Consider the following 26,058-nt stretch of genomic DNA (forward strand, 5'->3'; position numbering starts at 1 on the left):
TGCCATGGGAGGGAAGGAAAAATGACAGCAAAAATGCCCATATTCCCATTGGAGCTGTAAAAACAGGTCCTATCCTCTGTTAAATTCATCTTCTTCACTCTCTTTTAGAATAAGTAATCATTGTTCCACACATTCTAGTCAGATATGCAAAGCATAACTAGTTGGATCAGCAAGTATGTTTCAAAAAGCACCTGAAACACATCCTGCTCTATAACATAGTAATGCTGAGGAAATGATTGCCATGCTAATAGTTTTGTTGTTTAAATATCGAACATCCCTGGAATCTGATAAGCAAATGTATACATAGTACCTTTTTTGTTTTTCAAAAATGCCTGGCGTTCCTGAAGCATGCAGCCGTTAGTCACATGAAGCCTCAGCTGCGATTGACCCTCATAACTTCTGTGGCATGGTTTTTAAAACGTCTCTCAAAAAACAACACATGTTAGGCATGTTGGGGTAGCTGAAGTAATCTGGAGTGTGGGTGTTTATTTTATAGCTTGGCTGCAAATGGTTAACAAGCTTGTAAATAATAAAAGGGAAATAGAAAGGTTGAAAAAAGGATGCAGATTAATCCATCATTTTTGAATCACGGCCATTCACCTCAGGCTGAGAAATTTACCGGTAAAATTATCAAACTGGAAAAATCATGCGCACAATTAGCCTATTCACAGACCCATTGTACTTAATGAAAAGCATGATTATTTTAGTAGCCCCTACTAACTGCCTGATTGTGGCCTGGGACCAACTGGAGCCAGTCTGAGTGTGTTCAAACTACCACTGCAGCAAGCCAAAGGGTCTTGAGTTCATTTGCGCATGATCTGTATCTCTGTTGAAAGTAGTATTGCCAAGATCATACTTTGGAGTTTTCTTATAAAGTTAAACAGTAGCATCAATTACATATCCATTCAATGAATGAAGCAGATTTTTTTTTACAAGAATTAGATATACTGAAACAATTTTTCCTTTTTCAAAAGTAAATGGCAGTCTCTAGAAGCAGACAAAGTGAAGGTTTAAGCTATGTTCCAAAATATTGACAGATCATCCAGACAACATTGAAAGCAGACCAAAGATAAGAATATTAACTGCTCTTTCTGAATCTGAGGTGTTATAAGTATGTGCAAAATCCTGTCTCACCTCAGACCTGCATAGCACCAGCTGTTAACATTTCATGCTGTAAAATTGTCTCTATCCAGATCTAACTGCCTTTTGCTACAACATTAAGCTGTGGGTGCCCATTACTTTAGAGCTGAGTTAATTAGTTCCAACCCAATCGAAACCCATCAGACAATCAAGAAATACATGAAACCAAGTTCTACCTCCTGGCTTCTTGTTCCTTTATCTATGCTGCAATGAGACACCTCTGTTAGACAATATCCTTGCTGAGATATTTCTCACAAGCTACCTTCCAATTCAGTTGGATAAAAACAAAGTGGGCTCTGCAGAGAGAAGGATATGGCAGATTTATACCCTTCTCGAAACCATTTTGTTCAAGGCAGTGGTAACCAATAATTTGACAAAAGATTATTGAACTATTAGAACTTCTGAACAAATGCAGTAAGTATATCAAGGTGGACAAAGAAAGAAAAGTGTGATGGACAACCAACAACAAGGACAAGGAAAGGACAAATTTGGTTGAAAAAAGTTAGGATACTGTCTCCAGATGACCATTCCTCATGCCTTGCTGTATTTGGCACCTTTACCAGTATGTGAGACAATGTAAGAATTATTTAAAATAGTTCACAATCACTAATCCTCCTTTGTCTTTATATATTTAATAATTAATAGTACAGGGTACACCACCGCAGGAAACCTATAGGAGAAGCATTGTATGTGGAATAACAAGAAGATTTATTACAAGACACAACTTCATTTGGTCAAGTGCAATGACTAGGACCTTACAGAGCAGATGCATTTTTACCAGTCTCATTGAATGGGTGAGGCCATTATCACTATCATTGATCAGAATCTTTCCAGACTCTGAGTGGGGTGCACAGGCCATGGTGGGAAAGTTGGAGAAAATCAAATGACATGCCCCATGAAAGGGCACAATGGAGCAAGGTCAGGGTCCCTCATTGCCTTGTCACCTTACCATTAGAGCTGAGCACGTCTGTGTGTATATCCAGCAGACTCTGAGACTGCTGCACCTGGTCTTCACTGGCAGTTGCCAACCTGCCCATGGAGGGAGCCAATGGCAGTAGGATCCTGGCAGCATTGATTGCTATCCTGCAGCCTTTGTACCAAGTTACCCAGTGCCCCTGACTATTCTGCCTACTGCTCCCTTGTCTTGCTTGTGAATGTCAATGAAGTCTCAAACTGCCAACACCATGTGTTATTAAAATCAAAAGTAGTATCCATTCCACACAATGTCATAAAGGTAGTCAAATGATAGCCAATTAAACAGCCCATTAAACCTGCTTCCTAGTGGGTGTGGTTGCAAAAAAGTACAAGCCAAGATACCAGGAGAATCTCTTTCTGTTCTTTGACATCTGATTGAAGGGTTGATCTATCCTAAAATGCAGCAATCCTTCACTACTTAATTGAACATCAGCCAAAGCTACACATTCAACTTCTGCTGCAATTCAAAACCACAAATTTGGAATCCAAAAGTAAGAATGTTGTGGGTGGGGTCAAAAAGGAACAGGGTGTACCAAATATAGGCTCCCATTGACATTGGCTAGCAGTCAACTCTATTGCCCCAAGCTAGTGACTATCTGTGGCCCATCTATTATTGAAAAAATTGCAAGGTTTGTTTTACTCACCCATGCTTACTAATCCCATTGAGTCCTATTTGCCAGCACCTGGCCTATATTTCTCAAAAACTCTTCCTATTCATATATCCATCCAGATGCCACTTAAATGTTGTAATGGTACCAGCCTCCACTACTTCCTCTGGCAGCTCATTCCATACATACACCACCCTGTGTGTGAATCTAATTACCTTTTAGGTTTTTTTTAAAGCATTCTCCAAGAGATTAAATCAACAAAAAAAAAACCTCTTTCGGGTTCCTTAATAACTTAATGCTGCTGAAATTTGAAGTGATTCATTCCCATAAAGCTACAAATGAGGTTTAAACCATATTGGTACAAGGTAGAGCTCAGTTGAGCACAATATGGCTTCAAACCTCACCCAGTCAGTGACTGCGGATAGTTTGACAAACAGATACCCAGCTTGTCTCTGCTGAGCTGTGACAGAAATCCCAGCGCTTATTTGTTGAGGTAGTTTCTGCTGTCAGCAATGTGTTAGGATTAGCAATGGAATGGATGTGCTTAATGAATAGTGAAAGGGGATTAGTGAAGCACCATCACCTTTCACAGTCTCATTTAACAAGGCAGATTGACTACAGCTTATTTTTGTTTATGCTCCTGAATAAACACAAGTAACGGCTGGGATTTACAGTCCGTTAACCACACCAAGAGGAATTCTGCGCCTAAAATAAAACACTTTTTCAAAAGGGTCTTTTTAATTATGCAATTACCACTAAAAAAGCTCCCTTTGCCTTTGTGATCTGTTACTAGAGTATTTAAATTATAAAGTAACACCTGAAATGCTCTCAAAATATAACAATGTTTGAAATCATGCAAACATTTGTCAATCATGATTATATCGATATTCAGTACCAACTGTGATTGGGGGCCAACATTGGTCTGCATGTAGATATGCCTCAATTAGCTTGTAGACTCAGTTACAGCACTCCTGCAGACAGAAGTTGTGGACATAAGTCCCACTTCAGCTACTTGAGCATAAAACAAAGAAAATGTGTTATTTTGCTTGTACCTAAAACACAGGCCAACACTTCAATGCACTACTGATGGAGGACTGTATTGTTGCAGATACTTTTTTTAATCAAGACATCAAACCAAGTCCCCATCTCCAGGCACCATTGCAAAGGAGGGGAGAGCGCTTCTCTCTTTCCAATATTATAGAATCATAGAATCCTTACAGTGTGGAAACAGGCCATTTGGCCCAACAACTCCAATGACTCTCTGAAGAGTAACCCACCAAACCAAATTCCACTATTACTCTACATTTACCCCTGACTAGTGCACCTAACCTACATATTCCTGAACTCTATTTTTCTATGAATCTATGATTATCCCTCAAACAAAAAGCTAAGATGTAAATACACCCAAGCAAAACATTAGCTTCGGGGTGTGAATTAGGAATGCAAAACTATTTGAAAAACCATCCAAGTGTAAATGGCAAGGTTAAAAAAAAAGTTTCCATCATCTCTCTCTGGGCCAGTTTGGAGCTGCACTAAGTCTGTCTTAAAATTGAGCATGTTTGTACTTTGCTGTATTTCTGTGCTACACATAATGAAGCAACTAGATAAGGTAGACATAGAGTGGATGTTTCCACTGGCAGGTGAAACTAAAACAAGAGGGCATAGCCTCAAAATGAGGGGGACCAGGTTTAAAACTGAATTGAGAAGGAACTTCTTCACCCAGAGGGTTGTGAATCTATGGAATTCCCTGCCCAGTCAAGTAGTTGCCGTTACTTCAGTAAATGTTTTTAAAGCTAAGATAGGTTTTTTTGAGCAATAAAGGAATTAAGGGTTATGGTGAGAGTGTGGGTAAGTGGTGCTGAGGTCACAAAAAGATCAGCCATGATCTTATTGAATGGCAGAACAGGCTTGAAGGGGCAGACGGCCTACTCCTGCTCCTAGTTCTTATGCTCTTAGCTTCTTATTACAAGTCAAAGCAAACTTAAAATAATACCTGCACAGTGACAGAAAATTAAAATGTGGGCTGACTCTACAATATTGCTTAGGAAAATCAGAAATGGTGCAGGAGGAAAATATTTGTCATTGCATTTCCCATATATTTAAAATCAGTGAAATTTAATTAGCATCTGACCACTTGATTAGATTAGATTAGATTCCCTACAGTGTGGAAACAGGCCCTCCAGCCCAACCAGTCCACACCGATTGTAGAGTAACCCCCCAGACCCATTTCCCTCTGACTAATGCCCCTAACACGATGGGCAATTTAGCTTGGCCAATTCACCTGACCTGCACACTTGATCATTGTCCAAACTCCATTTTGGAATAACATCTCATTCTGATTTACTCAGCAATAAATTGCATTATGCATTTTCATTTTTAAGAAATCTCTATTACTTTGGGGTTTGACGTACACTGTTCACACATCAGAACTTCCACTAACAAAATTCTTATGGGATTTAAGCAGCCAAAAATATGTTGTAAATACCCTGAAGAAAGCAGGCCATTGTGGAGTGTAAAAAATGTGATGATTTTGTGAGTTCTCGGGAATGTTATTAAAGCGCCAAGATGATGAAATAAAATATAATCACATCTGTTATCACATCAGATCAGAATTAGGAAATGACATAACAATTGTCACATTATTCTGGACTTCAAATATTACAAAGGACATTAAATCTTATTTTCCTGAAAAATAAATTTGACCTTGATGGCTCTGTTGCGATTTTTGATGAAATAATACAAGTGAGGACAACTCTTTCTACCACTAGATGATGTGCTGGTGCACATACTCATATTCAACTGTAGCTGTATTTCAGTCTGTTATAGACATCTGGTAGTAGTTAAACAGGGAAAGTCCAGGAAAGCTAATAGTAAAAGCACATTGCTGAATGCGAGTTAGAAATCCACAAATGCCTCAAATAGAAAACTAATGTTTTACATCCTCTCATCAATTGGCCACTTTTAGCATGCAGGATGGGAGCAATCAACCATTTTGTAAACAATCAACAGTTCATTCTATTGGCAACAAATGCACTTGGCTGCGCTAGATTGAGTAGATATTTCCTTCGTGGTTAAACAGGCTAATGATTGTCAGCAACCCAAATAATGAGCTAAATACCTATCCCACCATTATTGTACAAGGTATTGGTCCTGAGAGGGTTAATGTTGGTATTGCTTTAACTCCACCCATTCTGATGATGTCATGAAGTCTTTGCATGGTGAAACAGTTTCCCTTTAAAAGGTTCCAATGGAAGCAGACATAACAGATTAGACTCCGAATAGTTATAATTGAACCTGACTAATTAATTACACCAGTTGCTGTCATAACAGTAACATATACTCTGCTATATAAAGCAAATCCTTCCTCTTCTTAAGACCATAGTGATTTCCCTCTGTCACTGATATTGCAATAGCTCTTGAACTCAGAATTGGAAATTGGTGACAGACATCTACCTCAATCACAAGTCACCAATGGATGGTACCCAACACCTAATATAACCCATCCTATTCCAGCTCAAGAAAATAAGAAGGAAGAAAAAGATTTTTAAATGATTTTGACAAAGCTATTAACACCCGCACTGGCCTCACAGAAATCTCCACTTATCTAGGAAGCTCCAGTGCTCATCCATGCTGACACCACTCTCAAACTAATTAGTTGAAGAGTGTGGCGCTGGAAAAGCACAACAGGACGGGCAGCATCCAAGAAGCAGAAGTGTTGACATTTTGGGCATAAATTCTTCATCAGGAACGTGGAGGGGAAGGGACCAGAAAGATAAATAGAAGAGTGGGGATGGGGCTCAGAGGAAGGTAGCTGGGAAGGTGATAGATAGATGCAGATGGGGTTAATTGTGATAGGTCAGTAGGGAGCGTGGAGTGGATAAGTGGGAAGGAAAATGGATAGGTAGGATAGGTCAGGAGGATGGTGCCGAGTTGGAGGCTTGGATCTGGGTGAGGTGGATGGAGGGGAGTTTTGGAAACTTGTGAAGTCAATACCGTGCGGTTGAAGTGTCCCAAGGCAGAAGATGAGGTGTTCTCCCTCCAGGTGTTGGGTGACTTGGATTTGGAGGTGGCAGACGCCCGGGACTTGCATGTCCTTGGTGGAGTGGGAGGGGTAGTTGAAATAGTCGGCCACAGGGCGGTGGGGTTGTTTGGTGTGCATGTCCCACAGATTTTCCCTGAAACGTTCCGCAAGTTGGCATCCTGTCTCCCTGATGTAGAGGAGATCACATTGAGAGCAACAGCAGATGAGGTAGGCAAAAGTGAGGACTGCAGATGCTGGAAACCAGAGTTTAGATCAGATTGGTACTGGAAAAGCACAGCAGGTCAGGCAGCATCCGGGGAGCTGGAAAATTGACGTTTCAGGCAAACATCCTTCATCAGGAATTCCTGCTGAAGGACTTCTGCCCGAAACATCAATTTTCCTGCTCTCGGATGCTGCCTGACCTGCTGTGCTTTTCCAGCACCACTCTAATCTAAACAGTAGATGAGGTGTTTGGATTTGCAGGAAAATCTCTGCCAGATGTGAAAAGATGCTGTGAGGCCTTGGATGGAGCAGAGGGGGGAAGTGTGGGTGCAGGTTTTACATTTCTCGCGGGGACAAGGCAAGGTGCCGGTGGTGGAGGGTGGGTTGGTGGGGTGTATGGACCTAACGAGGGAGTCATGGACAGAATGGTCTCTGTGGAATGCAGAAAGGGTGGGGTGGGAAATATGTTTCTGGTGGTCGGGTCTGATTGTAGGTGGCGGAAATGGCGGAGGATAATGCGCTGTATTCGGAGATTAGTGGGGTGCAAGGTGAGGACCAGTGTGGGGGGGTTTGCAGGGGTCTATCCGCTCCACTCTCCAGACCAACCTGTCACCACCATCTCCCCACCTGCATCTAACTATTGCCTTCCCAGCTGCATTTCGCCCGGCCTTATCCCCACCGCCTATTTGTCTCTCAGCCCCCATCCCTCCCAGATTCCTGATGAAGGGTTTACGCCTGAAACATCAACTACCCTGCTCCTCGGGTGCTGCCTGACCTGCTATGCTTTTCCAGTGTGATATTCTTTGACTTTGACTCTCCAGCATCTGTAGTCCTCACTTTCTCCTCAACCTCAAACTAATTAGACTCCCGGGAGAAACCCTTAATTTCCCCACACAGTGGGCAGCTGTAAAATGCAACAAATATTTCCTTCAGTAGTATCCACGCAAAGCCCGAACAGGAAAAACCTCCAACTTCACCCAAATTGAAAGAGTCCATTTTTGAAGCAACCACAGTGATCTCTCGGGCACCAAGAGGAAAAGGCCAGCTGACATTCAATTCCTTCGGAATTAAGGGAAGCTGTGCCAGGGCAGCTGGCTTTTACACCTGCCTTGGTATTTACTCTCAAGATCAAATGTGAAAAATAGTTCTGACATCAACCTCACCAACAGATAATCAACCTTCTTTCCAGATTCCTTCACTGGCTGATGAATAATCAAATCGTAATTACTCTTATTAAACAGGTGACCTGAATAGACTGTAGCCTCAAACCCAGCTTCATATGTAAAGATTTGGAAATAGTCAACATGGAGAAACAATATTCACCCTTTAGGTTAAGAACTCTGGGTTTTTGTCAATATATAGTTGGTCAGATTTGAGTTATTTTTATTCTGCCTGTTTCTTTGAAGTTATTATTCCTTTTGACTTGTAAATGTAAATTGTTCAGGTGCAGCTTAATGCACTCTCCTCCATCCTATTTAGGACTCATTAATAATGGATGACCATCAGAGATGATACTGACTTACGTGAAGAAAGTGTAAGAGAGAAAACAGAGCAAAGTCTGTAAGGATTATATGGGTGGCATGGTGGTAGTGGGCGGCACGGTGGCACAGTGGTTAGCACTGCTGCCTCACAGCGCCTGAGACCCGGGTTCAATTCCCGACTCAGGCGACTGACTGTGTGGAGTTTGCACGTTCTCCCCGTGTCTGCGTGGGTTTCCTCCGGGTGCTCCAGTTTCCTCCCACAGTCCAAAGATGTGCGGGTCAGGTGAATTGGCCATGCTAAATTGCCCGTAGTGTTAGGTAAGGGGTAAATGTAGGGGTATGGGTGGGTTGCGCTTCGGCGGGTCGGTGTGGACTTGTTGGGCCGAAGGGCCTGTTTCCACACTGTAAATAATCTAATATTTTCCCTTCAAAGCAGAAATATGCAGAGGGAGATGAGAGAGAATTTTATTTCAATAAAATGCAAACTCTTACATCTGTTAAACAGGTTTAATCATGTTAGAAGGAAATCCAAGCTTAAAAGGATCAAAAATATATTTTCTCAATTCTAGTACTGAAGTAAAACAATAGAGCTTAACTGGACAGGTCAGATCCTCCTATTTCCCTCAATGAAGTGCACCCTGTTGAATTATTTTTCATGCGAGTATAATAATTCTTACAGTTGTCAGGTCTCTTGAATCTCTCATCTGCATTTTGATTGTGAAGCCAATTTCCTTCATCATTTTGCTGAGGTTTTATACATTTGCTATTTTTGAATTGTTTGATTCTATTTTAGTCCACAATTGTACTACACATGGAGTACATCCAAAAATCACATTCCAGGAAGATGCAGTCTCTAAAGATGCAGCAACCCTATCAGTTCCCACCATGACTAACATTTCTAAAATTAAAAACAAGCAACAAAGTCAGAAGGATGGTGAACAATTTCGAACAAACCAGAGCATAAACAGACTAATCATGTGAAGGGAGGCGATGACCTAGTAGTATTATCAGTGGACTGTTAATCGAATGACCCCAAATAATGTTCTGGGGATCTGAGTTTGAATCCCACCACAGCAGATGGTGGAATTTGAATTCAATAAAAATCTGGAATTAAGATTCTAATGATGACAATGAATCAAGTTCACTGAGGTCAAACCACCATCCTTACCTGGAATGATCTACATAGGACTCCAGACCCACAGCAATGTGGTTAACTCTTAATGACCCTCTGGGCAATTAAGGATGAAGAAAAAATACTGGTCTTGCTAGGATGATGCCATCATCCCATCAATGAATTTAAAAGAAAAATTCTCCCAACTACAACAAGCATAGTCCAGCGTACACAGCCAGCAATATTAGGATCATCTCCTGGGAATATCATGCCTATGTTGAGGTTTGATGTTTTCAACCAGCAACAATTTTGACTCCAAAGAGTTGTCAGTCAGTATAATTTAATATAATATTAATATAGTTTTAAAAGTATTGATATCAAAGAATCCCATGTTCCAGACACCCCCCCCCCCCCCCAGTCCTTTCTTACCTACACAGATCTTCTTGTATTCATGCTATTACATCATTTCAGGTGTTGAAGCTACCTTCCAAGAACACCTATTTTGTTTTTTTGCAAAACAGAATACAAGAGGGATTTTCTTCTCCTTAGTGCACAAAGAATCCTTCTCTCTGTATCTGACCTTCCAGCATCTCTGCCTGCAGCTCTTCTTAATGTCTGGTTACATGCTATTCATATCTTACCTGTCTTCCTCTTCATTTTGCTCCCAGGTCAAGGGTCACCAGGTCACAGGGACTGTGCTTCTTATTGTAGAATTCCTACAATGTGAAACAGGCCATTTGGCCCATTAAGTCCGCACTGATCCTCTGAAGAGCACACCACCTAGAACTACGTCCTACCTTATTCCTGTAACCCTGCACTTTCTGTGGCCAATCCATATAGCCTGCACATCCTTGGATACTGTGAGCAATTTAGTATGACCAATCCACCTAACCTGCACATCGTTGTACTGTGGGAGGAACCTGGAGCACCCAAAGGAAACCCACGCAGACATGAGGAGAAAGTGCAAACCTCATGCAGACAGTTACCCAAAAATGGAATTGAACTCAGGTAGCCACTGTGCAGAAATTACAGTTGATCACTGTATAATTATTGAAAATTCCAAGTTCCTTCCATAACAAAAAGTTCTTAAAAATAATTATATAATGAGAAATTTTAAAAATGGCTATGGGAGAACCAGAATAGAATACAAACAAAGCACCAAGTCTTGCTCAGTAGCCAATTGCTAATTCAGTAGGATAATGAAATTCCAGTGACACAGTTTGATATATTGATCTTCTGATAATTGCACTGCTGCTTTAAGTAATAGTGAGGCAAAACTAAAGAAGGCCTATACTTTCAAGGTAAAAATGTATTGGGTGTGAGAAGTTCTGGTCCACTAGTGGAAGAAAACTCACAATTATCATCTTCAGCATCGTGTATTTCTTCCTGTTCAGGTGGTTCTGAGGCATGGTTCCCCTGGAGGACAAATTTATACAGCTTGAAACAGGTACCTACAAAACTGACGAGTCATGTTAGCTTCCATTACAGAATTCTGGGAGAGAAGTTGAGACACTGGAAGCTTTGCTGAAAGTTCTGTCAGGCTGGTCAAAGCTTTGACAGATGCATGCCTCTCATTGTGGGCCTTCAGTGCTTAGGTTCCTGTCAGTAGCCATGGGCCACACAAACTTCCCCTGTTACTGATGCCTGAGGGTCAGGGTGGAATTAAACAGAGTATCAAAGAGTGGCACAGAATGATAGCATCATCATTGGTACCAGGGAAACTGAATGTTGACCTGCATGGTGTGCTGCCTGTCACAAATCATTACCTGCATGTTGAGAGATGCTGAGGTAGCATGGCCACAGTGTACTATTCTTTGCACACATGAAAAATTTGTAATCCTCATGAACCCTGACTCATACTTATCCTCCCATGAGGATTTGAAGCCTTTTTCCTGGAGCAATGATCTTTGTTGACAGCCCAGAAGTAGTGTAGAACTTTTATGTTCATGATGAACTTAATATACACAAATCTATGTAATTTTTTTGGAGTTTTGAATTGCATTAGGTGTCAGAGTTCTATCATTTTTCCAGTCAAACAGGTACTTTCCAGTTTCCAATTCTAAAGAATGTAACAGAATGTTTTTGATAAAGGTTAAACTTTGTACAGCAGGGAGCTCCAGACATGAGATTTAGAATAGTTTACATCACAACATTAAGTAGTATAAGTAGATCATCTTCTTGTTCTCAATAATATTTACATAATTATAACCTGTCAGCAGAAATTAAACTGAATACTTTTTGGAAGGTATCGGGTCCAATTTGCAATATTCTCATTCAAAAAGACCGATATGTAATTAGTTTAGATGAACCAGAGAGAAAAGCATACTATCAACAATATTTGTTATAAATTATTTCCACGTTAATTCTGATACAAAGCTTGAAGTATAATCTCTCCATTTTTTGTTTGCAAGAACATTGAAACCAACTAATTCAAGTTGCTGACTTACTGGGGTAATTAATAATAAGGGTGTGTAGTTGGAACAGAAAGCTATATTCCATGCTGAGTCACAATGGAGCTCCACCAATGCTGTAATTAATCTGAGTAATACCTCCGTCACTGATCAATGTGTCTAGAACATTCTGTCTGGCAGTGCCAACATACAAATATTCTTATTCAGAGCTCTAAAGTAGCTGATCAACCACAATGGAGAGAGTTGTAAACTTGCTATTGATAATCAAGTTAGCAAGAAGCACATTAAAGCTTAAAAGGTGTGGTCAGAGTGGAATTACACACCTTCAAATGATCACTTCAATATTGTTGTTCATTTAGTCTGACTATTGTGGGGGTAGCCTAGTAAATCAAATGGTGTACACATGCGTTATTGAAGTGTAGGGTCACTGCCAACTACCACTGAATCATGCAAGGGTGGAAAACAATCTGGAAGCTCAGAGTCCTGTTTCCAGGAATGTTTGTCCTGTGGGAAAGGCACTTGGCATCCTAAAGTACTATGTGTCTGTCCCATTCATAGCTCATTAAGTCCAAATTTTATTTTAACATGATGTTACAGAATAAGTATACAAAGACATGAAGATTGCATCCCAATATTAAAAAAGCTTCATTAACCTAAATTGATAATTATTATAGTATCACCATTGCGCACATACTTCAGAACAGGATAATTTTCTCATTACGCTGCAACTTCAAACATCTAACTTTTCATGAAAAAGTCATCTCCACACTTCTATGGCCAATCCCAGAAGGTGGGGATGGGGAGTTGTGCAAAACAGAACTTTAATATAGTCAGCAACACCAAGTGGAATCCAGGTTGAACTGTGCTCATGTACAAGAAGTATTTTCCATTATTAAATCACTTCAGAAAATACAGACTGCATAAAAATCCAATATTCAAATAAACAATCTATAATTTCTTCCATCAGAATCCTCAGACTGTTCTGTCCCATGACATCAGATAGTCATGTCTTCCAACATCACACGTCTGTTTCGCTTCATTGCCCCATCCTCCTGATTCTGACAGGGGAGAGTGTTAATCCTGGTGATTCATACCAAATATATTGAAAGGTCAATTTATGCAATATTTACGTAATAAAGGGCTCAGTGCTGACCTCTCATCCAGAATGACATCAACTCACATTTACCTTTGTAATTTGAAAACAGAAACAAAATTAAGATTCACACTTAGCTAGCATTCGCAGGAGTAAAGAATTATCCTGTCAAGAACATTTCTGCTGGTAACTCTCAAAGCTAAAGAATGAAAGTTATGAGCAACCTGATAAACACAAATATCATCATGACTTCCTCAGCCCTTTAGCAGTATCAATGATTACTGTGCAAATGGGTTAAAAGAAAGAGTGCATCAGAAAATTTGATTTTCAATTTCAGTAGGCAATTTTACCCAAATTCACATTGGTGAGAAACTAACAGGATTGACAGATCACCCATATAACACCAACTTCTGTCAGTCAGCTAAAATTAACCTCTTTATTTTATTTCTAAAATTGTATAGGTTGTAATAATCATTGCAAAATAATAAAGTTTTACAGTCAGCTCTCAGAATATTCTGTTTTAAAAACAAAAGGATCTGTCACATTGAAAAGAATTGTCCCCCCTGGTGGGCTCTACTGTTATAAGTAGCTGCTTCAGTATTGCTTAACTTTCAGTATTCAGCAGGCCTTGTATTAGGAATAAGGAACAGTACCAAGATTGGATCTGATTTTGCCAATTATTATCATCCCTTCTTCAGGCCATAAGTTTACACACAGCTGGATCAGTGAAGTGAACTTGCACTGAATTTGATTTTTTATTTAATCATAAACTAGGGGAAACAGCTCTTTTGCCTAACCCTTAACCAAAATCAGTTTTTATTAATAAAAATGGGAAGGATGTCAGTAACTAGTGTTATCATCCGATCCTTTACCGATTCCCTTTGTCCGACATAAACTCCGAAATTGGAGATATTTGCTGATTGCTCACAATTCTGAGCCTTGATTCCGAAAGCAGCCTGTGCCTGGACGAAATAAGGTCTGGAAAGTGTTCCAGTTGGGCTGATGCGTGACATAAATGTCACCAGCCAAATAAATGTCAAGCAATAGCCATCTCCAACAGGACAGGATCCAACTATATGCCCTTGATACTCAATGGGATCACCATCATTCAATTCCCCACCATCAACATTCTGGATGTTTACCGTTGACCAGAAACCAAACTGCGTCAGCCTTATAAATATTGGTTTTAAGAGCAGGTCAGAGGCTGGGAATTCAGTGATGAATGATTACATGTAAAAGCAAATTCAGCTGAAGTTTATTTTCCTTCATTGATCCAACTGTGTGTGAATTCATGGCAATGAGAAAGAATGATAATACTTGGCAATATCAGATCTAATCTTGGTGATACTGCTTATTCCTCACATAGCATTGGCTGAATATCAAGAGTTAAACAATTTTGATATCCAACAAAATATACATGACTGACAACAACAGTCATAGCAGTGAGCAAATTAATTTCAAAGAGACAGTTTTTTTAAAGTGCAATATGATAAGGATTGAAGGTACAATTTCATTTTACAATTCTTGTTATCACATTGTAAAACAAAAATTGTACATTGCAGTTTTTTTTTACAAAAGAGTTAATTTTAGCTAACTGGCAGCTTGTACCAAATTCTGTCAGATTTCACTTTCTGTTGCTATCAATCAGTAGCACAGTCCATCATTTACAAAGCACATGTCAGCAACATGATGGAATACTCTCCACTTCTCTGGATAATTGCAGCTCAAAAACACACAAGCATCATGACATCCACTGAAGTGGCACCCCATACACAACTAGGTGAAAGTGAATGCTGCAGATGCTGGAGATTAGAGTCAAGAGTGTGGTGCTGGAAAAGCACAGCAAGTCAGGCAGCATCTGAGGAGCAGGAAAATCGATATCGATATTCCTGCTCCTCGCTTGCTGCCCAACCTGCTGTGCTTTTCCAGCACCACACTGTTGACACCATGCACAATCACTCCCTCTATCACAAGTGCAGTATGGTAACAGTTTATACGATATACAAGATACAATGCAATTAACTTTGACTGCACTTTCCAAACCTGAAATCTCTAAAACACAGAAGCATAGGCATGGGCAGCAGATGCAATGGGGAACTTCACTGTCTGCAAATACATTTCTAAGCTCCAAACCATTCTGTCTTGGAACTATATCATTGTTCCTTTACAGTCACTGAAAGAAAAGTCATGGAGCTCCCTTCTTAACAGCAATGTGGATGTTGCTGCACAACATGAACTGCAACAGTTCAAAGCACCACATTCTCAAGGGCAATTAGAGACAGACAATTAATGCTGATATAGCCACTGGTGCCCATAATGCAATAAGAAATTGGGGGAAAAAAATGGTCAGCTGTGGTAAAACCAGTATCATTTTTGGGGAAAGTTAAGACAAAGATTTCAGGTAGACATTAGTTAATCCATATTGAGGAGTAAACATGCAGACGCTGCCTACGGGACAATCGACATTGTAACTGATTGCTTGATGCAGACCTTGTCTATTGATTCTCCTACCAGTGATATATAATAATGTATCTTCCAGGATCAAAAATGAGTGGATTACAGTTTCACTGAATATATTCCACTCTTTGCTTCATGCGAAGCGCAGTTGATTATAACTGGAAGAGCGTAGTCTGTTGATATTTATGACCTTCCTCACCTCTACTGCAATGTGACTGCCTCTCTCCATCTGGATGCATGCGTCTACACATACTCTCCACTGAATTACACCATGTGTGCCATTCTTCAGATCTACAATAACAAGCTCTACCTACACAGAGGGCAAAGGGCAGTGAAGCTGTTGAAACAGCAACGAGTAAGTTTGAGCCAAAAGTAAGGAAGAGCTTCGTATTGTGAAAGTTGTACATTTTGCAGCAGCTTAATGTTTATTTGTAAGTGAGAAGTGAGGCTTGAAGCCACAGCCTTCTGCTTCAGTCTGGAATATTACTAGTTGAGTCACACCTGACCCCACAGGCAAGACTTTGCTGTTTTGAGTCAAACCCCCAACATCTAAGTCAAATGAATTAGAAATAGAACTAGCTTTTTTGTCATGTGCTCAAATGAGTAAAGTGAGAAGTTTATTGGTTGCCATTCTTTTATTCATTAATGGGACTTGGGCGTCACTGGCTGGCCAGCATTGATAGTCCATTCTTATTTGCCCTTGAGGAGATGGCGATGAGCTGTCTTCTTGAACTACTGCAGTCCATTTGCTGTGGGTCGATCCACAATGTCCGTAGGGAGGGAATTCCAGGATATGGACCCAACAACTGTGAAGGAACGGCAGTATATTTCCAGGTCAGGGTGGTGAGTGGCTTGGAGGGGAACTTGTAGGTGGTGGTATTCCCAGGTAGCTGCTGCCCTTGTCCTTCTAGGTGGAAGTGGTCTTTGGTTTGGAAGGTGCTGTCTAAGAATCTTTGGTGAATTTCTGCAGTGAATCTCGTAGATAGTACACCCTGCTGCTACTGAGCGCTGGAGGTGGAGAGATTGAACGTTACAGTGGCACCTTAGATACAAAGGTACCCAGGTACAGCTTCTTCAGTTCCAAGATCTCAGGAAAATAGAGAAATGAAAGGTCCAGCATTGCAGAAATAAAAGTTCAGAACCCAGACCAAGCTGCCACCTACTCTCCAGTCCAGACCGGGCCTTGACTTCACATTGCGCGGGCTTCACCTTGAGGTTCATGAGGCTGGAAAATCTCTCTGGAATTACCATGAGACCGGGAGTCCGTGCTGAGGGCACACCAGGCTGAGAGGCCGCAATGTTAAACCATGCCAAGGTCCCACCACATCAGGCCGAGAGGACCCTTTGTCTTGGCTGCGCTGAGGCCGGGAGTCGTTGGAGGCCTGGAAAAAAGAAGAGAAACAGAACACACAGAGAGCAAACAAAGAGATGGAAAAGTAAAAGAACAGGCAGAGCGGATGAGTTCTGATTGAAACGTCCTACTCCACCACCACCTTGGATCTGTACTTTGAGGTACAACTGCCACACAGGTTGTGAACAGTCAACCGGCAGTGTTTTTATCTGTATTGCTCAATTAGTAGATATCCCCCCTTGGCCAAATAATTAAAGGACAGTAGATTGGCTCTTGTAGCTGTGTGTTCAGTAGGAAGGAGAAGCCTTTCAGCAAGGTCACTCAACTTCAAGGCAGAATTTCTTCATAACCTTTAAAACCGGTGAGTTTAAAAACTGATCATAACTTCCAATCCACCATTTAGAATGGGGGAACCATTCCATGGGACAACTCCATCACCACAAAGGTAGAGAGGTTGGCAGAGAAGGTCTCAGTCTGCTTGGAGTACAGACCCCTCTGTGTGCAGCTTCAGTGTTGTCTTACAGTAGAATTCTGCCTGTTCTTGAAGCAAAGGGGTCTTGCAGGGTGACTGGTAAGTTAGCTGATCTATTCACTTGCCTTGATTGCCTACTCACCACTTACAGAAGGGCACCCCTTTTGTATCCAATCTAACCCCAGACTGAGACATTTACAGCACAGCAAGAGGCCGTTCATGTCCGCGCTTGTCAACAAAGATCTGACCAATCAGATTCCATTTTCCAGCTCTTGGCCCATAGCCCTGAAGGCTACGACAATGCAAATGAATATCTAGATGCTGTAACTGTTACAAGACTTTCTGACTCAATTACTTTTTCAGGCAGCGAATTCCAGACTATCCAGATGAAAGCATCTCTCCTCAACTCCCTCTCTAACTTTCTACCTTTTATCTTAAATCTATATCCAGTTATTGGTCCCTCTACTAATGGAAAATTACCTTCAGATCCACACCAAACTATGAGGTCTCCATACCATCGCTGTTCCAAGGAAAACACCACCAACCTATCCAATCTTTCTTCATGGTTCAAATCCCCTGTCCCAAGCAGCATTCTGATAAATCTCCTCCGCACTCTCTCCAATGCAAATGCAACTTTCCTTTAATGTGGTGACCAGAACTGCATGCAGTATTCCATTTGTGGCCTACTAGTATCTTACATTCTTCCAGCACAAAGTCCCTGATCATATGCTCTATGCCTCAACTACTAAAGGCAAGTATCCTGTATGCCTTCTTACCTTAGCTATTTGCCCTAGTGCCTTCAGGGATCTGTAGATATGAACATAAAGATCTGTTGATCCTCAGTACTTTGCAGAGTTCTGATGTCCACAGTGTAATCCATTGCCCTGTGAGCCCTCCTCAAGTATGTTACATTACACTTTTCTGTGTTGATTTCATTTGCCACTGCTCTGCCCACATGACCAGTGCTTTGATACTCTCCTGCTGTCATCCTCAGTTTTTTACTATCCTAACAGTTTTGGCATCAGCAGCAAACTTCTTGACCATATCATCTATGTTTTCTTCTCTACATTTGGGAGATAGGTGCCAACTCGTAGAGTGTCTCAAGGAATATCTCTCAGACACACAGATCGAAAAACCCCACTGCCCTGTAGCCAAACACTTCAACTCTCCTTCCCACTCCGCAAGTCCTGGGACTCTTCCACCATCAAATCCCATCCACTCAATGAATGGAGGAACAACGCCTCATCTTCTGCCCAACCACAAGGCATCAACACTGACTTCACCAATTTCCTCATCTTTTCTCCCCCCACCTCATCTGAGATCCATCCTGGCACTGCCCTCTTGAACTGTCCCACCTAAAATGGAATCCCTACTGTTCATAGAATCCCTACAGTGTGGAAACAGGCCATTTGGCCCAACAAGTCCATACCGACCCTCAGAAGAGTAACTTCCCAGACCCATTGCCCTACATTTACCTCTGACTAATTCCCCTAATGTACACATTCATGAACACTATGGACAATTTAGCATGGCCAATTTACCTAACTTGCACATCTCTGGACTATAAGAGGAAACCAGAGCACCCAGAGGAAACCCACTACAACAAGTCTCAACATTGCAAGTGTGCATTCGGCACACAGAGTCTGTGGAGGTGAACTTTTAAAGACAAGGTGCACACAGGACAGTGACAACTTAGACTTTCAAATGGTTGTTGTAATCTATACCTGTAGATTCAAATGATAGAGTCTCCAATTTAATTCGCGACCGACCAGGAATCTCTCCCACGCTTACTACCAGTTGGAAGGATTCAAATGCTGCTTCATTTGATGGACAGTTTATAAAGCACACCTTCCTTGACCATCAAGTCCTGGACTGGGAATTAAACCTATAACACCAGGCTCAGAAGCAGGCACACTACCTATTCTATCTCCTTAGATCCACTTCTCTGAAACAATAGTGACCAGAAAGGAATTGAAATGTTAGACAAGTTCTTATGGACCTCATCTCCAAAGAGCCATCTTTGAAACATATCAAACAATACTATTGCAGGACCGTATCTTCATTCGCTGCCAAGCTCATTCTCAGACTTGATTTGGAAATTCTCAATGTAAACTTTTTCATGCTGTGTTTTTTTTTACAAACTGCACGTGAATATGCATACTCAGCCTTTAGCCAAATCTGGAGAGAACATATTCTTTCAAAACTGTTGACACTACCACAAAATGATTAATTGCTGTATTATTCAAAAATATATTTTAGCTCTCTTACAATACTTATTCAAGGTGATATTTTGTTAAGCAGAGCGTGATTTATGTCAAAGTGAATTAGAAAATGCATATGACACTATTGCAAAATATTTCTAAAACTGTCCTAAAATTTGGAATTCTTTTGCTGTAGACTGAAGGAAAGCAAACAGAAGAGAAATAAGTTAGAAAACTTCTGCAGCAGTACATTAACTGTAAATTAAGGTTTATTTCTGTTCATAATTAAATCAGGAATGAGAACAACTTATGTAAAGACTTGTAAAGTAAAAAGGCAATGATGATGCAGACCGAATAGTTTTGATTTTCTTTTAATAACCATAGTCATTGAAAATCTTTAAGTTGACTTGTCTTTTTTGAAGAAAAAATGATTCTTTAATGAAATGCTGGAAAGAATTTCACAATTGCAGCATGGTAACTATTGATACATGGGTAAACTTCATCAATACATTCACCTCTTCCAAGCACATTGGCAATGTGGCACTAATTACAAACTTCTCAAAGCATTTGACAGTGAATGAAGTACATTTAAGATGTGGATTATAGCAGGCAAGTCACAAACAGCAAATAGTCACAAACAGTAAAGTGATAATGACCAGGTAATGCTTAGTGGGCGGCACGGTGGTTAGCACTACTGTCTCACAGCGCCAGAGACCCGGGTTCATTTCCTGCCTCAGGCGACTTTCTGTGTGGAGTTTGCACATTCTCCCCGTGTCTGCATGTGTTTCCTCCGGGTGCTCCGGTTTCCTCTCACAATCCAAAAATGTGCAGATTAGGTGAATTGGCCATGCTAAATTGCCCATAGTGTGAGATGAAGGGGTAAATGTAGGAGTATGGGTCTGGGTGGTATACGCTTCGGCGGGTCGGTGTGCACTTGTTGGGCCGAAGGACCTGTTTCCACACTGTAAGTAATCAATCTAAACTAAATATTACATGGGACAGAAGGAATAACTCCCCAGCAAAAACTTTTAAAAATTCACGAAAGCTTTTACATCTACTTAAACAGGGCCTTGATTTAAAAGGTCAATCTATAACAATGCAGGACTCCTGTAGTAGTGTCCTGCACTGTTAATCTTGTTTTCTGCACTTGAGCCATGGAGTGATATTTAACCTAAGAAACCTGTGACTCAGAAGCATGACTGCTACCAACTACATTACAATTCACACTGATTTCTCACAGTTTCTTTTCAAACATGATACTGCCTGCTCAGTCTATGGTAGTCTCTTATCAGAAAACATAAATATTTTACATGTGTATATTTGGTTTTGAAAGAACGAACTATTCACCAATTTTTAACTCAAGAAAACAAATTATAAACTTTATAAAATGTATGCAGCCTTCTTGTTACATACAGTTTAGCAGGCAACTTAATACTACAAATAAGTTGGGGCAATAAACAGGAATTCAAATGTTTACGATCAAAATAAGATCAGCAATACAAATTGGAATGTTGAAAGAGAGATAAAAGGTAAATCTAAAGAGATCAAGTTTATCCAAATGCAACAGTTGCTGTGCTAAAATCTTAAACTATTTGCATCATTTTGGCAAGATTTGGGAAAAATGTAATTATCCAGTGAACTATGAAAACTTGGAACTCACTAGAACAAGGAGTGGTTTTGACAAAGCAGATAAAATCTTTGAAAGAAAAGAAAAGATGAATAAAGGAATAGAAGGATGTAAAGTCATCATAGTCATATGGATGCTGTCTCATTAGAGAAAGACAACTCGTGATGGGTTAACTTGATGGCTACCATTCCACAGGCAAGGGTTAAAGCTGGGAAGGCAGGACCTTGATTGTGACCTTAGTTGGTACATGAATCGAACCCATGTTGTTGTCCTGCATCACAATCTAGTTGTCCAGCCAACTGAGCTAACCAAACCCAATAGAGGGATAGACACCTCTTAATCACTGAAATTTGAACCCAAACCTTTTGTTTCAGAGGTAGGATACTAACACAGTGCCACAAGAGCTCGAAGAATTGAAGAAAATGCTGAGGAAGAAACTGTTGTGTAACATAAACTTTGTCATGAACCAGCTGGCCCAATGATCTGTCTATATGCTGTAAATGCTGTGCAAATATAACAGCATACTGTATAAATGTTGGTACCTCTGTCTTAAAGTGAAAGATCGCACTATGGCAGCATGGCCTTACTGCAGCTTACTGAGACATTTAAGCAAGGGATAATTAGATTCATCTGTGGTAAATGCTACTGTTACAGGGCACACATTGGGTGATTAAATAAATGTAGATTTTTTTTCGTATTTTAATGCTAATAAGCAAGAAACAACTGATCCTAATCCCACCAGATGGTAAAAATATTGCTTATTTCCAATGGCAGATTATTAAGGAGTTCTATAGTTGATGATTTTTTTTTGTCTTAAGCACATACAAGGATGAAAGGAAACTAATCTTTAAGACATCTGTTGTCAAGATGTAGCCGATTCTGGTGAAGCTATGCTTGCTGAGCATTGGTATTGCTTCACCATCCAGGTGGGTGGCAACTTGTTCACACATCATTGTGGATGGTGGATTCAAGAAAGCAATCATGATATTCTAACATTTTGGCATAGATTTGCTAATGTCCTTTCTGAAATCTGACTTTTTTTTTGAGAACACATGAGGAAAGCAAATGAAAATCAATGCATTTTTATTATCTATCTTGTTACACCTTGAAGTTGTTTTTCTTACAATTCCACCACATCGGAGTGGCATGGTGGCACAGTGGTTAGCACTGCTGGCTCACAGCGCCAGAGACCCAGGTTCAATTCCCGCCTCAGGCAACTGTCTGTGTGGAATTTGCACATTGTCTGCATGGGTTTCCTCCGGGTGCTCTGGTTTCCTCCCACAATCCAAAGATGTACAGGTTAGGTGAATTGGCCATGCTAAATTGCCTGTAGTGTTAGGCGAAGGGGTAAATAGAGGGGAATGGGTCTGGGTGGGTTGCTCTTCGGAGAGTCGGTGTGGACTTGTTGGGCCAAAGGGCCTGTTTCCACACTGTAAGTAATCTAATCTAATCATGGTAACAAGTTCAGGGAAATAGCCTCTTTTCAACATCAACCAATAACAACCAGCAGGAGTGGACCAGTCAGACTTATTGGCTAGTGGTGAATTTCTCTGGCGCTGTTTAGCATTTCATTAGCACAACAAGAACATCAGACTGATACTCACCAGGAAGGTAGAGATAGACGCATTCATTCAAATACATGGTAATGTAAGTTCAAATTGAAGCCAACTTCAATTTGATTGATCACAATATCTAATTTTATCAATGTCTTATGTTATTAATTATCTCAAAACATTCAACAGCACTCAGAGGAAAACTATTATTTCTCCAATTGTTATAGAATCCATTTGCTTTGTGGGAGACTCAAGGATAATTAATTTCCAGTAGCCCCTTTAATCTGCCAAAAATTTCCAATTCTCACATTCATTTTTCCTTCTGCAGTGTTTACCTTTTGTTGAAGTTCTTTTATATAATTTTAACATTTTTTTGAATTAGCTTCGTGTTTAATTTCAAAATTAGACAACAATATCATCTGGTACATTTTGCTAGGCTTTTTCGACACTATTTGAATCGATTCAATCAAAAACGTCAAGTTTTACAAGATGGTGAGACTGCCACTAGGTATTCAAAATTGATACCCATCACACAGAAAAATGACAAATATGACAACATTAAATTTTACCATGACCACAAGGCACAAATAGTACTCGAACGTTTTCTATGGATATAAATTCAAGAGTTAAATACGATTGAAGATTACATGTTAGACAAGTTGAACTATTTTTGACATCTTGGGATGCATAACCATGAGAGATGGTATAGTGGCAGTAACAAGGACAAATATTGTCTTATGGTCTTATAGACCTGGATTACAGTCCAGTGTAAATGGGGAAGTTATTGATTTTTCAGAGATTATTGCAAATTCTCATTTGGTCACAGAGTCAATGTATTTGCAATCAGCATATAGTAAACCAATGGATAGAATAAGGACAATTATATGCCTTGATAAAGCTCAAGCGCAAGTTAAGGGAAATATATACTACAGTGGGCACAGTACTGACAGTAGCACAATTAAAACAGGCCCCATAATATATTGCGTACTGAGAACAAGCCATTATAGCATGTTGTAAGCAACTGCTCAGACTAAAAACTACCCTTGGCAATAATATCACTCCATTAAACCCAAACCTGGATACGATTAACTCTGAATGAGGAACTAATTTGCTTCTCCATTCAAATCAATAGTAACAGGGTTCAAGACTGAACTGTTATAATAGACCATCATTATTCACATCATCACTGCCTCAAATTAAATCCCTCCCAATCCTCCCAAAGTCCTATAGGCCAATCCATTTAATTAACTTACACATACCCATCTGAATGGACTTTACAGATTTGGGATTGATGCTTCTGATTATCTTTACAGATAAGATTACTCCGAGTCTGTACTTAAATTGGAATCTAGCTGTCCCTTCTATTAATTCTCCTGTATGAATGATATTCTCCTGTAGGATACATTGAACTTCCCACTGACCAGTTAAGAAGCGTGTGCCAATAGGAATTAAGTACTTACAATGTTTTTAGTTTCTGTCACATACAGGTTTTCTTGTCTTCATAGTCTTTGTGCTTACATGAAACCTTGGGATCGGTAATATAGATTTCTTGAGTTGCTTACAACAGATTTTGGCATTCTGATTTTGCACTTATCCATTAACTATGTTTAACTAGTATCAAAATTCCAATCTCACAAGATTTAAATATCAAACGAGAAAATAAGAAATCTATGCTATTACCTGGGCTCCCAACATCACAGCATCAGAGGTCAGAGTCTTAAGAGGTTGAAGGCCTATAGTTTGGATATCACTCCTTTCATGGCCTTGGAAATTGTTCATATTGCTATAAAAAACCTGATAGTAATCTAATCAGTTTCTACTTTTTTCAGAATCATGTTCGCAGTTAAGTAATGAATTGCGAATACTCCCAGTGTTTCTTCTGGTGAAATAATAGAGTCCCTATCTCTAAGCCAGAAGACCCAAGTCTCATGTTTTTCAGAGGTATGTCAGAACAAGTTGATTAAAATTTCTGTCAGAGTTTCTTGTATGGAAGATTACCTACAATCTAAAAGTTCAGACTCAAATTTATGCTCAATTGGTTAAATCTGTAAAATTAAACATTTTTCACAATATTGTTCACATGTTCACCAAAGTACTAACATCATATTACAAAACTCTAACCTGAAAAAATCATTTATCTTTCAATTTTTGAAACCAATTTGATAATATTCAAAAAATAAGTACTTTTTTCACATTTCTTCTACATATCTACAAGATACATTTCGGCTTAATATAGTCTATTTACACTCAGTAGTTGCACCCTAATTGCAAATTCATGGTTAAGGCTTTAAACGAACAATCTATACTCCATTAATCAACATTAATAGTTTCAATAAACTGAATGCAACAAATGAATGTCTCCTCATGGGTCTGCTCCTGAGCCTGGCCAGGCTGACCATTATCAGGTCCAGACAATGGGCTGTGGAAGGGCTCATTTTGGGCAATTGCCTGCCGCTCTTCCATGGTTACGTTTGGGCCCAAGTATCCCAGGAGAAGGACCACGTGTCTACCAACAACCTCGAGATTTTCAGGGAGAGGTGGGCACCTCAGGGCATGGAATGTTTTATTTCCCCCTCTGATTCTATCTTGATTTAATCCTTGCCATCCCCTTTCGCTTTTTGATCACAGAGGCATTGCCCTTTGATGACAAGGGTACTGCTTGTCACTGGCCACTCGGGTGTTTCCTTTCTTCCTGGTGGTGGAATGTCAATAAAGTTTTCTGCACTCATCGTTCTTCACTGTGTCCTACACCTGCACACACACACGGGTGCTGGAGGGGAATAAGCACTACCACTGTTTGGAAGTAGTGTGGGGGTTGATATACAAGGAAAAACAAATAAGGAAAAGAAAAACAACAACTGAACCATGTCCACTCAGGGGACCAGACGAGAAGATATAAAACCTGTGACATAAATGCCACACACTGCTTCCAGCCTTCACCCACCCCATGTTTAAAATACTGGGAAATGATTTCTAACTTAGAATAAGAATCAAATCAAGGTCAAATTTGCAACCAGGTTGGTTTGGTTAGACTAGACTAATTTCCCTTCAAAAATCACGCAAAAAATTGGGATTCATTTCTGGAGGAACAAAATTTGAAAGCAGTAATGTTCCATTGTACACAAGTATAATCATGGGTAGACTGTGCCTGTGAGCAAAGAAGAAGATGCAGGAGCAATTTACTGGGATGATCCAAGAAATGAAATGTTATACCTATTAAGAAAGATTGAAAAACAAAAATCCAGGACCTGTTTTCTCTACAAAAGGTTGAGGAGTGATCTGGTAAAGATTTTCAAGATTGTGAAAAAATAAATTGATAGGGTTGACACAGAAAA

This window comes from Hemiscyllium ocellatum, chromosome 25 (assembly GCF_020745735.1).
Source record: "Hemiscyllium ocellatum isolate sHemOce1 chromosome 25, sHemOce1.pat.X.cur, whole genome shotgun sequence".
Classification (NCBI taxonomy): domain Eukaryota; kingdom Metazoa; phylum Chordata; class Chondrichthyes; order Orectolobiformes; family Hemiscylliidae; genus Hemiscyllium; species Hemiscyllium ocellatum.